Source organism: Eriocheir sinensis, chromosome 54, assembly GCF_024679095.1.
Source record: "Eriocheir sinensis breed Jianghai 21 chromosome 54, ASM2467909v1, whole genome shotgun sequence".
Taxonomy (NCBI): domain Eukaryota; kingdom Metazoa; phylum Arthropoda; class Malacostraca; order Decapoda; family Varunidae; genus Eriocheir; species Eriocheir sinensis.
The window spans coordinates 6,577,898-6,590,192 of NC_066562.1; the positions used below are offsets into that span (position 1 = coordinate 6,577,898).

The 12,295-nt window shown below is 39.8% G+C and overlaps 1 protein-coding gene across 2 annotated transcripts in view; it reads right to left on the reverse strand.

Moving 5' to 3' along the window:
* The window catches only part of LOC126983656 (zwei Ig domain protein zig-8-like), a 167,207-nt gene that overhangs the window by 135,503 nt on the left and 19,409 nt on the right, over window positions 1-12,295 (reverse strand). The window lies entirely within an intron of this gene.

Here is a 12,295-nt window from a genome sequence, read left to right on the forward strand (position 1 = left end):
AAAAAACATAGGTCTGTGGAGGGACATAAGGAAGACAGGAATAAAGGAAGGAAGAAAGGAAGGAAGGAAGGAAGGTAGGAATGAACGTTAGTGGAAAGGTAGAATGGGACAAAAGAACGTGAAAAAGAATGGAATAAGGAAGGAAATAAATAAGGAATGAATGAAATATAGAAAAAAATAGGTAGACTGATAGGAAGATACGAATGAAGGAAGAAGAAAAGGAAGAAAATTAGAAAGTTTGGTAAAATAATATGGAAATGAAAAAAAAAATAGTTGATGTAAAAAGTAAATAAGAAAACGATACAAAGAAAATTATTATAGAACAAGAAAGCAAGAGAAGAAAATATGGAATGGAAGGAAGGAAGGAGGGTAAGGGGAAAGGAATGTAGGAAGAAGGGAAGGAAGGAAAGGAAGGAAAGAAAGGAAGTAGGTATATTAAAAGGAAAAAAAAAAGAATATAACAAACTAACAAAACCTCTTCCCAAATCTTCCAGTCATACAACTTTTCTCTCTAATATTTCACGTTTTTTTTTATCATCGTCTTCTTGTACTTCTCATTTTCTTTATATTGTCTTGTGTTATCTGTCCTTTTCTTTTCTTTTTTTGCTTTTCTTCCAATTTATAGTCCACACACACACACACACACACACACACACACACACACACACACACACACACACACACACACACACACTTCCTGTTTTTCTCTGTCAAGCCTCGATGTCACTTCACCAGACTTTTCTCCTCCAATTTCCTCCTCCATTCTCTCTCCCTCTCTCCCTCCCTCCCCCTCTCTCTCACTCTTCTATTCTCGGCATCAGCTCTCTCTCCTTACTCACTTTCCTCCACTGTCCAAGGAAACGAAAGTAGAGAGGAGGAGGAGGAGGAGGAGGAGGAGGAGGAGGAAAGTAGAGCATCTTAGTAAGAGGAGATAGATAAGAAGAATGAGGAGGAGAATGAAAAGTGAAATGTGGAAGAGAAAGAAGAGGCGAGGAGGAGGAGGAGGAGGAGGAGGAGGAGGAAAGTTTTTAGTCGTGAGAACTTTAAAACTTTGTCAAGCTCTTCAACAATAACTACAAACAGAGACTTGAGATGCTATACGTGACTTAGAGGAGGAGGAGGAGGAGGAGGAGGAAGAGGAGGAGGAAGAGGAGGAGGAGGAGGAGGAGGAGGAGGAGGCGGGACAGCAGATAACAAAAAGAATAAGCCAAGGAAAGAGATATAAGAAGTACAAATGAGGACAAATGATGACAAAGTGACCACCAGACGCGTGTTTAAAAAAAATAAAATAAAAAGAATAAAGAAAAAACTCCCCCTGGCCGCGCGTTCTCTTGGTGGCTAAGTGGTAAGACCGTCGACTTCACATCTCTCTGGTCAAGGTTCGAATCCCGGTCACTGAAGAAGGGATGGGTGTGTAAATAATAAAGGAGAAAGAGAAGACGGGAAGGAAGAAAATTCGAAGTGTCGTAATAAAATAGAAGCAGAATAAATAGGAAAATATGGAAGGAAAAGGGAGGAAAGGAAAAGAAAAGGAATGTTAAGAGAAAGGAAAACACACAGAAGGAAAGGAATGGAAGAAAAAAATATTGGAACGAGAGAAAACGAAAAAAAAATGTGAGGAAGAAAAGTCAGAGAAGAAAAAAAAATCATTAAAAGAAAAAAGAAAACAAGGAAAATAGAAGAGGGAAAGGGAAGTCAAGAAAGGAAAAGAAATGAAGACACTACCATTACTGTTTCCTCTTCTCTTTGTCTTCCTCCTCCTCCTCTTCTTCCTCCTCCTCCTCCTTCTCTTCCTCCTTCATGCCAACCTTATATCAATACTCAGACGAACCATATGTACTCTCTCTCTCTCTCTCTCTCTCTCCCTACTTAATTATCTTGAGAGCTTCATCTTCGCTTCTCTCTCCCTATTCGTAAGTTTATGCAGTGTTCTCCCCCTCTGAACGGTCTCTGTGTATGGTTGTGTATGAGACGTGTATGGACCCTGTATGAACTCAGGTGATAGGAAGGAAGGAAGGGAGGAAGAGAGGGAAGGGTCGATGGAAGGTGTTTGGGAATGTAGTTGATATGTGTTGGATGCTTGAGAGAGACAGAGAGAGAGAGAATCAGGTATTGTATGTTATGAGTTGTGTTTGAATGTTGTATGTGTGTTAAGGTGTGTGGAGGGCGTATGGAGTAGAGCATAAGGGAGAGAATATCAGTGGGAATAATGTGATAAAGTATACGTTGAAATAATAACAAAAATAATACAGAAATGGAAAGTCGAAATGATTGAGAGTAAACAAGTCAGACGTCAGAATAGATAAGTTAAAGAAGGAATAGATAGGAATAGACAGAAACAGATAAAGTGTGAAAGTAGAATGTGAAAGAAAAACAAGAGAAATTAATGTGGAAAGAAAGTTCGAAGATGATGTTTAAAATAAGAAATCTCTATCGATGTTGTGTATTGGTGTTTAAGAGTGTGTATATGAAATAGGACAGAGGACCAAGGAGAATGTGAAAGTAGAAAATGAAAGAAAACAAGAGAAATTAATGTGGAAAGAAAGTTCGATGATGGTGTTTAAAATAAGAAATGCCAATGGATGTTGTGTATTGGTGTTTAAGAGTGTGTATATGAAATAGGACAGAGGACCAAGGAGAGTGTGAAAGTAGAAAATGAAAGAAAAAGAAGAGAAATTAATATGGAAAGAAAGTTCGATGATGATGTTTAAAATAAGAAATGCCTTTGAATGTTGTGTATTGGTGTTTAAAAGTGTATATATGAAATGGAACATAGAAGAAAAGAGTGTGAAAGTAGTAGTATACATAGATGAATAAATTGATATAGAGATGGAGAGAGAAATGAAGGATGAGGGAAAGGATAACATGCAGAAGGAATGGAAGAAAAAATAGGGAAACGAGAGAAACAAACAAAAAAAAACCATGAGAGGAAGAAAAAAAAACATAAACAAGGAAAAAAGATAAAACAAAAATATACGTAAGAAAATATACATAAGGAAGACAACGAAGAAAAAAAAAGAAGGAAGAAAGGTTTTGCATACACGAAGAAAGTCACCACCACCACCTCCTCCACCTCCACCACCACCTCCACCACCTCCACCTCCACCTCCACCACCACCACCACCATTTGTTTTCACGTCAGTCTGCTCGGAGGAGGAAGAAAAAAAATAAAAATAAAAGGAAAAAAAGTAAGATAAATCACAAGGTGGAGACGTGAAGCACTAAGGAGGAGGAGGAGGAGGAGGAGGAGGAGGAGGAGGAGGAGGAGGAGGTAAAGAAAAGATTCATTCGCATCACACGTTTTAGAGAGAGAGAGAGAGAGAGAGAGAGAGAGAGAGAGAGAGAGAGAGAGAGAGAGAGAGAGAGAGAGAGAGAGAGAGAGAGAGAGTAATCCTGCATTGGGTATTGGCTTGTCTGAGGTTTTTTGTCTCTCTCTCTCTCTCTCTCTCTCTCTCTCTCTCTCTCTCTCACTCACACACACACACACACACACACACACACACACACACACACACACACACACACACACACACACACACACACACACACACACACACACACACACACACACACACACACACACACACACACAGAAGGTTATGAATACGTTTACATGTAGTTAATTTTGTGCTTGCATTTACTACCATGAGAGAGAGAGAGAGAGAGAGAGAGAGAGAGAGAGAGAGAGAGAGAGAGAGAGAGAGAGAGAGAGAGAGAGAGAGAGAGAGAGAGAGAGAGAGAGAGAGAGATAATAAATGAAGAGGTAGAGAAAAGTAGAGACAGAATAAAGTAGAAGAATAAGATAGAGGCAATAAATGAAGGAAATGAGAAAATAAGGAAGAGAGAGAGAGAGAGAGAGAGAGAGAGAGAGAGAGAGAGAGAGAGAGAGAGAGAGAGAGAGAGAGAGAGAGAGAGAGAGAGAGAGAGAGTCATAGCAGTAAAAGAAATACAAGAAGAGAGGGGAAAGAAGGTCAAGGAAACATGGTAGAGAAAATAAAAGAAATTGAAGAAGTAAAGGAAATGAAGAAGAGAACAAAAGAAGAAAAGGAGGAAAAAAAGAAAGACAGATAAAATAAATTGGAAGAAAGGAAAATACCAGAAAAGGAAAAACGTAAAGAGAAACAAAGAAAAAAATGGATATCAAAGAAAATAAGGAATAAGGAAAGGAAGAAAAAAAATGATTAAAGGAAGAGAAAAAGGAAGACAAAAAGAAGAAAATAAATAAATGGAGGAGAAGAAAAACAGAGAAGGAGAGAAATACAAACACCACCATCACCTCCTCCTCCTCCTCCTCCTCCTCGTCTTCTTTGGATTGAAAATGTTTCACAGTTCCTTCAGTCCATTCAACGTTCCGGACTCTCGAGGGACGGAGGAGGAGGAGGAGGAAGAGGAGGAGGAGGAGGAGGAGGAGGAGGAGGAGGAGGAGGAGGTGTCAAAGCGTCTAGTATGTGAGAAGAGTGATGAGGAAGAGGAAGAAAAGATTGTCTGCTACTTCAAAACCGCAGAAGAGGAGGAGGAGGAGGAGGAGGAGGAGGAAGAAGAAGAAGAAGAAGAAGAAGAAGAAGAAGAAGAAGAAGAAGAGGAGGAGGAGGAGGAGGAGGAGGAGGAGGAGGAGGAGGAGGAGGAGGAGGAGGATGTTGAGAGAAGAGGAATAATACTGAGAAAAAATGAAGCAAAAGAAGAAGTAGAGGAGGAGGAGGAAGAAGAAGAGGAGGAGGAGGAGGAGGAGGAGGAGGAGGAGGAGGAGAATAAGGAGGAGGAATAAGTGCTACGTGATAACCGCAGAATAAATGAAGGAAGAAGAAATAAAAAAAGAGAAGGAAGAACGAATTAGAAGAGGAGGAAGAAGAAGAAGAAGAAGAAGAAGAAGAAGAAGAAGAGAAAGGGAAGGAGGAAGAGGAATTTGAATGTGTTTGAAGATAAAAGGAAGAAGGTGAAGAAAGAAAAGTGAGAGAAGAAATTGATGAAGAGGGAGAGATGAAAGGGGAATAAAGAAAAGTGAGAGAAGAATTTTGTTGAGCGAGAGAGAGAGGGGAACAGAGAGGAGAGGAAGAAAAGAGGAAAGATAGAAAAGAAGGAAGAGAGAGAGAGAGAGAGAGAGAGAGAGAGAGAGAGAGAGAGAGAGAGAGAGAGAGAGAGAGAGAGAGAGAGAGAGAGAGCGCGTAGGAGGCAGTACTGGATATTGAAAAGAGAGAGGCAAAAGAGGAGATTGAGAGGAAGAAAAAGAAGGAAGAAAACAAAGAAAACAAAAAGGAGGAGATGGTAGACAATAAGAAAAGGGAAGGAAGATAATAAAGAATAATAATGAAGAGAAGAGTGAAAGAGGAGTAATTTGAGGAAGAGAAAGGAAATTGAGAAAAAGAGAAAACATTATAAAAGAAAAGAGAGAAAAAAAAAATAGATTAAGAAGATGAAAAAGAGGAGGAAGAAGAGGAAGAGGAGAATGCAAGACCTTAAGTAAGAGGTCATTTGATGAAGAGTATACCCAAGAGGAAGAGGAAGAGGAAGGGACTCGTGATTAAGAGGAAGAAGAAGAAGAGAGAGCTAGAGAAGAGAGAAGAAGAAAAGGCAGAGGAAGAAATTAAAGTGGAAAGTAGTTTGGGAAAGAGGAAGAGAACTTGAGGAAAGAAGAAAGGAGAAGAGGAGGAGAAGGAGGAGGAGGAGGAGGAGGAGGAGGAGGAGGAGACAAAAATTACATCGTTTTAGCGAAAGTAAGATAGAAAGAAAATGAAAGAGAAAGTAATTTAGTCAGGAGAGCAGAAAGAGGAGGAGGAGGAGGAGGAGGAGGAGGAGGAGGAAGAAAAAGAAAGGAAGGAAGGAACTCAAGTAGAAGGAGGTCTGAAAAGAGGAAGAGTTGGAAGAGGAAGACGAAATGGTTTAGGAGGAGGAGGAGGAGGAGGAGGAGGAAGAAGAAGGATAGTAGAGAGAAAAGGAAAAAAAGGAAAATTGAAAAAATAAAACAATACCCTAAAATTTGCAAGGAAAGAAAAGAAATGTTAGAAGAAAGAAAATATTAATAGCAGAAGAGAAGGAAGACTTACAAAAATAAAGAAAAATATTATGTAAACGGGAATAGAAGGAAGATGATAAATAGAAGAGAGACGTTAAGGAAATAAACAAGGAATAAAGAAGAAGAGAAAGAAAATAAGAAGAGGGAAATATAATTGAACTTGAGAAGAAGGAATAGAGGAGAAAGAAGTGAAGAAGAAGAAAGAGACGAAGAAGAAAAAGAAGAAGAAAAAAGAAGAGCAAGAAGAAAGGAAGGAAAAAGAAAAAAGGGGGAGAAAAAGAAAAAAAAGGAGAATAATAAGAAAGAAGCAGAAGAAGACGAAGAAGATGAAAAAGAAGAAGAAAACAAGAAGATGATGATAACGATGGACAGGAAAGTAAAAGAAGGAAGAAGGAGAAAAAGGAAGATGAAAAGAAGAAGCATAAAAGCAGGACGTTAAGAAAAAGGAAGAAGGAAGGAGGGAAGGAGGAAAAAGTGGAAGAAGAAGGAAGGAAAGTAGATGAAAAGAAAGGAAGGAAGGAAGGAAAAAGGAAAAAGTGGAAGAAGAAGGAAGGAAAGTAGATGAAAAGAAAGGAAGGAAGGAATGAAGGAGGAAAAAGTGGAAGGAGAAGGGAGGAAAGTAGATGAAAATAAAGGAGGGAAGGAAGGAAGGAGGAAAAAGTGGAAGGAGAAGGGAGGAAAGTAGATGAAAATAAAGGAAGGAAGGAGGAAAAAGTGTAGGAAAAAGGGAAGAAAGTAGATGAAAAGAAAGGAAGGAAGGAAGGAAAAAGGAAAAAGTGGAAGAAGAAGGAAGGAAAGTAGATGAAAAGAAAGGAAGGAAGGAATGAAGGAGGAAAAAGTGGAAGAAGAAAGGAGGAAAGTAGATTAAAAGAAAAGAAGGTAGGAAAATTGGAGGAAAAGTAGAAGGGAAGGAAGTAGATGAAAAGAAATAAAAGGAAGGAAGTTGATGATGATGATGATGATGGTGATGGTGATGAAAATGAGGTGACAGTGATACATTTCCTGAGTGATAATGAGCAATTGGAAAGTGACTCAAGCCCATTAACGAAGAGCCAGCCACTCATACGTGTAGCAAACGAGTCTTAATGAGGAGGAGGAGGAGGAGGAGGAGGAGGAAATGAAGTAGGAGCGAGGAGAAGGGTATTAACGAAGGGTGACAGAAGATGAGGTAGAGGAGGAGGAGGAGGAGGAGGAGGAGAAGGAGAAAAGGGAATGAGGGAGAACGTGAAATAAGGAGGAAGCGGAAGAGAAAATAAGAGAGACATAAAAAAAGAATTAAAAGGAATAAAAAAAAATAATGGATAGGAAGAAGTAGATGAAAGAGAATGAAGAGAGAATAAGAGAGGAGAGGAGAAAAGAAGAAGAGAATGAAGAGAGAAGAAGAGGAGAAGAGAAGAACAGAATGGAAGGAGAAGAGAATTAAAGAAGAGAATGAAGAGAGAATGAAGAGAAAAGAGAAGATAATGAAGAGAGAAGAGGAGAAAAGAGGAGAAAAGAAGAAAAGAATGAAAAATAGAAGAGAAGTAGAGATGAGAATAAAGAGAGAAGAGGAGAAGAAATGAAGAGATAATAAGAGAGAAGAGGAGAAAAGAAGAAGAGAATGAAGGAAGAAGAGAAGAAGGAATAAGAAAATAAGAACAAGAAGAAAAAAAAAATAGTTAGAATTAGGATGTTTGATGTAATATTGGTGGTGAATGAACATCAGTGGCAGCGGTGGTGGTGATAGTGGTGATGGTGATGATGGTGGTGGTGGTGATAAATTTGACTTTGGGAATAGATGGGACATACAAATGGTTAGTGGTATTGATGGTGGTGGTGGTGGTGATGCTGGTGTTGAGAATCATGGTAATATTGACAGAGTAAAGGGTGATGGAGACAGTGGTGTTGGTGGTGGTGGTAGTAGTAGAAATCGTGATGGTAGTGGTAGTGGTGGTTATGGTGGTGGTGGTGGTGGTGGTGGTGCTGAACCCGACTTTTGAGGGATTTGACACGCCCTTGATGAATGAAGAATGGTAGACCTCCTTAGAGAGAGAGCGAGAGAGAGGGAGAGGGAGAGGAAGAGGAAGAGGAAGAGGGAAAGAAAAGGTATGGAGGTAAAAAACAAACAAGAGTAGAAATGGATGAAGAAAAAAAGGGAGATAAAAAAGGAAGATATAGAAGAAGGGAAGAGAAAAGGAGAGGTAAAAAGGATGGAGAGAGAGAGAGAGAGAGAGAGAGAGAGAGAGAGAGAGAGAGAGAGAGAGAGAGAGAGGAGAGGAGAGGAGAGGAGAGAGAGAGAGAGAGAGAGAGAGAGAGAGAGAGAGAGAGAGAGAGAGAGAGAGAGAGAGAGAGAGAGAGAGAGAGAGAAGGGACATATATTAACTTCACCATTGACGCCCACAGTGGTGATGGATGACCCGCGGAGGACTGGCTGGATGACAAGGGATGAGGAGGAAGGTGGATGACGCGGGATGGGAAAAAAGGGTCTGCCATTTCTTTTATTTCAAGGTTTTCCTCAGTTTTCTTTCCCTGTTTTTTCTGTTTTTAATGTTTTCCTAATTTTGTTTTATTATACATCTATGTTTTTTCCTGTTTAATGTTTTTGTTTTCATTTCACCGGATTTTTATTACGATTATTTTCATTTTTCTTTTAGTTTTCCTTTATTTTTTTTTATTTTCACTATTTTCTTTCGTCCCGTTTTCATTGTTTTCTTATTTTCTTATTTTCCCCATTTTCTTTCGTCTCGTTTTCATTGTTTTCTTTATTTTCTTTCCCTGCTTTCCTTTGTTTCGGTTATTTTTTCTGCCCGTGAGAGAAGAAAAAAAGAAAAAAAGAAAAATACGAACAGTAGTAATGATACACAAGAGAAAGAATGAATTAATTATAAACATGACCTTCGTATGTGTGTGTGTGTGTGTGTGTGTGTGTGTGTGTGTGTGTGTGTGTGTTTGTGTGTTTGTGTGTGTGAGGAATGGGGAGAGAGTGGATTAAGAAAATGAGAGGGCAAGGTGATGTAATTAAGGCGGGGGGGACTTCATTAGAGAGAGAGAGAGAGAGAGAGAGAGAGAGAGAGAGAGAGAGAGAGAGAGAGAGAGAGGGAGAGAGAGAGAGAGAGAGAGAGAGAGAGAGAGAGAGAGAGAGAGAGAGAGAGAGAGAGAGAGAGAGAGAGAGAGAAGGAGAGGGAGAGAGAGAATGAGAAGAGAGAGAGAGAGAGAGAGAGAGAGAGAGAGAGAGAGAGAGAGAGAGAGAGAGAGAGAGAGAGAGAGAGAGAGAGAGAGAGAGAGAGACTAAAAATAGAAGATTGAAGGAAGGAAGGACTGGAAGAGGAGATTCAAGAAGAAGGATGAATGTAATTTGAACGTGAGAAGAAAATTGGAAGAGGAGGAGGAGGAGGAGGAGGAGGAGGAGGAGGAAGAAGATGGCGACGAAGAAGAAAAAGAAAGACAATGAATTAAAGAAAGAAACGAGTGAAAAGAGGAAAAGAAAGTAAATTAGGTAAACGAAGAAGAAAAAGGAAATGAAGAAGGAGGAAGAAGAAGAGGAAGAGGAGGAGGAGGAGGAGGAGGAGGAGGAGGAGGAGGAGGAGATGGCGTTGACGATAACATCCACGTAAGATTAAATTCAACTTTTCCTCCTCCTCCTCCTCCTCCTCCTCCTCCTCCTCCTCCTCCTCGGCGCCAGTAAGCTCAGGAGGAGGCTGTTTGATCGTCCTGTCAGCCTGTCCTTTATTCCTCTTGTGATTCTATATATATCCGACTCGAACATGTATTTTTTTTGCTATATACTTATGTTATATTTTATTCTTTCCTTTTCCATTATCTTTCATCCTTATCATGATTTTCAAGGAAAGTATTCGATGAGATTTTGGCTTATACTCGTTTGTTTTTGTTGTTTAAAGCAGGAGGGAGGGAGGGAGGGAAGATGAAGGGCAGGAGGAAAGGAGGGAAGGAAGGAGGGACGGAGGGCAGAGAGCAGGCGGGCCAAGGCTTGTGGAGAAAGCTATCAACAGCCAGTTACTGTGGGAACGTTAAGCGGCTTTGGGTGACCTGCAGGGCCTGAGAGAGAGAGAGAGAGAGAGAGAGAGAGAGAGAGAGAGAGAGAGAGAGAGAGAGAGAGAGAGAGAGAGAGAGAGAGAGAGAGACTATGAAAGAAGGGAGGAAGGAAAGAAGCAAAGAATGGAGAAAGATAAAGAAGTTAAACAAAAGAAGAAAGTGAAATAGAAAAAGAAAGAAGAAAGAAGAGAGAGGAAAGAAAGAAAGAAAGAAAGAAAGAACAAAGAAAGAAATATAGAATGGAAATGAAAAAAACGAAAGAAAAATGAAAGAAAAAGAAATGAAGGAATAACGAAAGAGAGAAGTAGAGAGAGAGAGAGAGAGAGAGAGAGAGAGAGAGAGAGAGAGAGAGAGAGAGAGAGAGAGAGAGAGAGAGAGAGAGAGAGAGAGAGAGAGAGATAGTGTTTGTTTTCCTGAGTCGAGAACAAAAAAAGTAATTGAAGCAAAAATCTCTGAAGGATATAAGCCACGACATTGGATAAGAAAAGAAAAAAAAAGTTGTAGTGAAAAGTCTTCGTTTGAAATATATTAAAAAAAAGTAAAAAAAAAAATAATCGGAAAAAAAAACTTTGGAAATAACAGAGCTGATAAAAAATAGTTCTGATTTGAATGTGATTTGAGTTTTGTTTCACGTGTAAATAAGAGAAAAGAAATTAACGAAAGAAAGTCTCATAAAACAACAACAACAACAACAACAACAACAGACACTTGATCAGATGAATTATACACAAACCTCCCTCGTAGAAAACCGCTTCCACTCAAACAAACACAAACACAAACACACAAACAAAAAGAAAAGTAACAATAACACAAGAAAACAAAGCCATCAAAAGAAGAGAGAGATACATACATACATATTGACGACGCAAAAAAGAAAAAGTAAAAAAAAAAAAAAATGCAGATGAAAGATGAAAAAAATGCTCTACTCGGAAATGTGCGCTTGTGCTGAAAATGGATAAAAAGAGATAGAAATGCTGGCTATGAAAAAAAAAAATAAAGAGATAGAATGGTCGATATGAAAAAGCCTGAATGTTTCATGTGAAGCCGCGCAAACATGAGAGGGAGGTGACAGGGAGCAAAGGGAGAGAGAAAGGGGAGAGAGGGGTGAAGGGAGGTGAGAGAAAGGGGGGAGTGAGAAGGAGGACAAAGATAGCTAGAGAAGGGAGAATGAAGGGAGGGGTTGGAGAGGGGGCGAAAAGGGGAAGGGAGTGAAGTCGTGAGGAAGGGGGAAGGAAAGGGACGAAAAGGGAGATAGGGAACGAGAAGGGTGAGAAGGATGGAACGAATGGGGGGGGGAGGGGGGAAAGGAAGGGCGATATATGAGGTACGAAAGGGGAGGAAGGGGTGGACGAAGGGAGTGGGGAAGGGAGGGGTTAGATAGGGGGCGAAAGACGGAAAGGGGATGGGGGATATGAGGGGGCTGAGGTGAAGGGAGTAGAGGGGTGAAGAAGGGGGAAGGGAAGGGACGAAGGGAAGGAAGGGAAACGAGAAGGGTGAGAAGGGAAGAAAGGGTGTCGTGTGTGGGAGGGAGGAAAGGAAGGGAGTGGGAGAAGGGAGAAGGAGTAGCTGGGAAAGGGCTGAGGAAGGGGGAGGAGGAGAAGGTGAAGGGGCAGGAGGGAGAAAGGTAAACTGAAGGTGAGCAAGTGAAAGAAAATGTGAGATAAAGGTGAGCGTATATATGAAAGAGAAAGTGTGAACAGGTTGAATAGAGGTAAACAACTATCAAAAAGAATGGTTAGAAGCGCTAGAAAAATGTTGACAGTGATGATTAAAAACAAGGTAGAGGTGAAATTTGCAAGAAAGAAAATAATGAAGATGAAATATAGACGAATGTGAACAGGTTAAACAGAGGTAAACAACTATCAAAAAGAATGGTTAGAAGCGCTAGAAAAATGTTGACAGTGATGATTAAAAACAAGGTAGAGGTGAAATTTGCAAGAAAGAAAATAATGAAGATGAAATATAGACGAATGTGAACAGGTTAAATAGAGGTAAACAACTATCAATGAGAATGGTTAGAAGCGCTAGAAAAATGATGACAGTGATGATTAAAAACAAAAATATTAGTATGTCAAAGAGAGATGAAAGTTGCAAGAAAGAAAATAGTAAAGATGAAATAAAGACGAATGTGAAGAGGTTAATTAGAGGTGGACACGTATTTAAGAGAATGGTTAGAAGTACTAGAAAATGATGACGGTGATTGAAAAAGAGAATAGTATTGTAAAGAGAGATGAAAGTTGCAAGGAAGATGAT